General features: G+C 40.9%; 1 pseudogene; it reads left to right on the plus strand.

Annotated features, from left to right (window-relative positions):
• The first annotated feature begins 794 nt into the window (after positions 1 to 794).
• Positions 795 to 3358, plus strand: part of LOC120079882 — a 43628-nt pseudogene continuing 41064 nt past the window's right edge.

Below are 3358 nucleotides of genomic sequence, written 5' to 3' on the forward strand. Positions count from 1 at the left end.
AGGCCTCCAAGCCTTCTTTCTACCCTTCCTTTTTTTGTATCTTGCTCCCTTTCTTGTAGCTTCTATGAGAGCGTAGCACTTTTTGGGTAGAGTTCAGTCTTTCCTTCTTACGGCGCGCCACAAGGATCTAGCCTTTGTTATCATCATCGTCAGCGCGCTCTCCTCTGTTTTGAGGATCTGTAGTTTGGACCTCCTGCTGAAACCGCATTACCATAGGTTCGAAGGTCCCAAACTGGACCAAGCTCTCCCTTTCTTCATAATATATGATCGGTGTCGCCACACTTGGTGTTACCGTCACTGCAGCATGATTTGTTTGGACCACCTTGTCTAGATCCAGCTCTATTTTCCTCTCACGAGCTAATTTGAGGATCAATTCCTTCAGTACAAAACATATTTTGACTGGGTGGTTAATGACCCTGTGATACTTGCAGTAGTTGGGATCATCCACTTTGTCAGCCTGGTTCGATCGTTTACATTCTGGTAGCTAGATAAGGTGGTTCTCTAATAGTTGCTCAAGCATATCTGCAACATGAGAGTCGGGGAACGGGTAGACTTTTTACTGTCGCTCCTTCAGGGTTAGGCGACATCTTTCGCCTCCTTCATCTTTTTTCTATCTTCTTTTCTTTTTCTTTCGAGGAGAACTTCAACGGGGTTGTATTAACGACCATTGACTCTTTTGTGGCACCTTTCACAATTTTTTTGGTGCCCTTCACTTTCTTCTTGTCTTTCTTTGGTTCGTGGCTCAAGAAGTCCCTCGTTCCCCTGTTGAAGATACGTAGCTCCATGTCGTGAGCATGGGTCGCCAATTGTTCAAAGGTACGGGGCTTTATTCCCTATAGGATATAGAGAAGTTCCCAGTGCATACCCTGCGTGCACATTTCTACAGCAGATAATTCGGTGACTCGATATTTGCAATCCAGACTCAGAGCTCTCCATCGGTTGATATAGTCGACGACTGACTCCCCTTTCCATTGTTTGGCGTTTGTCAACTCCATCATGCTGATGGTACGCCTAGTGCTATAAAAGTGATTCAAGAATTCTCTTTCAAGTTGCTCCCAACTCTCAATCACCTCAGGCTCTTAGTCTGTGTACAAGTCAAACGCTTTTCCTTTGAGGGTTCTGACGAACTGCTTGACTAGTAGATCTCCCCTTGTTCCCGCATTCTTGCATGTTTCTATGAAGTGGGCGACATATTGCTTTAGGTTGCCTTTTTCGTCGAATTATTGGAACTTTAGGTGTTGATACCCTGCAGACATTCTCAGATTGTCGATCCTCTAGGTGTATGGCTTGGAATACATGAAGGAAGTTTGAGCCGGCCCTCCATATTGAGCTCTTATTGAGGTCATGATCATGTCTTGCAGTTGTTGGATCGATAGGGAGGCCACCGAGGCTGACTGTTGCAGTTGGTTTTCTTGTAGTACGGTCTTCCCCTTGTTAGTTTATTTGACCGTGGGTGCTTAGCTTGATTCAGCAACCTCTCGAGACTGCATTTGTTCTCTTAGGGTCGCGATCTCATGGTTTTGCTCCTCGATTGCTTTCATCAGAAAGATAATCTTCCTTTCCATCTCTGCCATGGCTGCTCCGTCGTCACGTCTGCCATCATGACAGAAATCACGTCTGGCGGTGAATCTCTTTTCGGCTTGCTTGAGGCGAAAGTAGAGTTTTCAAACAAGAGGTTTTCCTTGATGACAACCCTGCTTTGTGGGGATTCCATCATTTGCCTCAAGATGTTGTGGGCGATGAGGGAGCTCTACTCTTGCTCCTGCATGACTTCTCTTGAGCGACTGCGGGTAATAGGTCCCACATACGAGCCGTTTGTGGAGGAAGCCTTGGATACCATCTTTTTAGGTGCCATTTGTCCCACTGGGCATGCCAATTTGTTCGCACGAGGTTTCTAGAGAAATTTGTTTCGTGGAGTTGAACTTGAGTTATGTTGATGTTGATGTCGATTTAATGCGATGTGGTTCGATCTTTAATACTTGATCCTCTAATTTTGGAGAAATCACGTTCTTGAAGTAGAAGTCTTGGAAGAGTCTTTGTCTTAAAAGGTTTTCTGTCTTCTAGGACTGTCGCTTCAGGAGTCTTCTGCTTGTTGATGAATTCTCTCTGGGCTCTCTGAATGTAAAAATGCATTTTTTTTTACAAATGAAGAAAACTTCTCTATTTATAGAGTTCTCAAGTGGGCTTCGTAGGCTTGGGCTTGGTTGGTCCATGGGCCTGGCCCTTGGGCCCATTTAATGTTTTGGGCCTAATTTGAAATTTGGGTCTAATTCAGCCTATTCTTGGGCTTAGTTGGACTTTGATCCCAAATAATAATATCAAATTGGGCCAAATTAATCTCACCTGATTTAATGGTCATGATAAAACCGCGTGGCGTCATCAAAATTTGTCTTCAATTCAATTTGGGACATACGTCAACTTCTAATTATACCTAAATTTAATAATTTAGAATTTCGTCATTAATTTAGTAAACGACGTGGCAACTTGTGATTGGTCCAAAATTCTTCATTCAACAAATGCCCCATTTCGAGATTTATGCATATATATGAGCGGATACCTCTACATACATGTTTAAGCTACAAATGATAACCTTGGATGTTAGTTTATTGGTTTGTGGGTTTAATGCTACTAAATACCAAATAAAACATCTTATATTTTATTAAATAAACAAAATGTTGGTACAATACAATTACAAACTACAAGACCTTACGAGATTTAGGACATCAACCCCAAACACATCGGACATGTCCAGCCCTTGCTCTACATCTCTGTCACAACGATTCTGTTGGGTTTTATATCCTAAAACTTGTAGTTTGTTAACAAGAAACATATTCTATTATCAGGTGTTATTGACGTTTATTCAATAAAGTTGTTGTTGAATATATAAATTATACTTGTTAAAATTAAATTCAATAAACTTAAAGATCCATGGCTATTATATGAATACTTGAACTTTATGTGGAGATATAATAATGGATCAAGTTCAATAAATAGCCAAAATAGTTTATAATATACAAATAAGGTTGAGTACCTTATTCTGGTAACACTATTGGATGCGACCCACTTTGTAGTTGTTACAATCGTTGTAAAATACTACAAACGAGGTGACCATAATTCTTCATGTGGTGACATGAAGAATGGGGACATCCTGTCCAATGAGTTTGCATAAGATAGGACCTAGAAATAAGTCACTCTTACTTTATAACGCTATTTATTGTTTAAAGACTGACTATTTCAAAGCGATGACCTAGGTAACTTAACTTTAATTCTGAGCTAACTATAAACTCCTGTTTATTCGGGATTATCCTTAGATTTGCATGGGTGAGGGTTGGTTCAACAGTGCCGGCTCAATAAGCCT

This window comes from Benincasa hispida, chromosome 1 (genome assembly GCF_009727055.1).
Source record: "Benincasa hispida cultivar B227 chromosome 1, ASM972705v1, whole genome shotgun sequence".
NCBI classification, from domain to species: domain Eukaryota; kingdom Viridiplantae; phylum Streptophyta; class Magnoliopsida; order Cucurbitales; family Cucurbitaceae; genus Benincasa; species Benincasa hispida.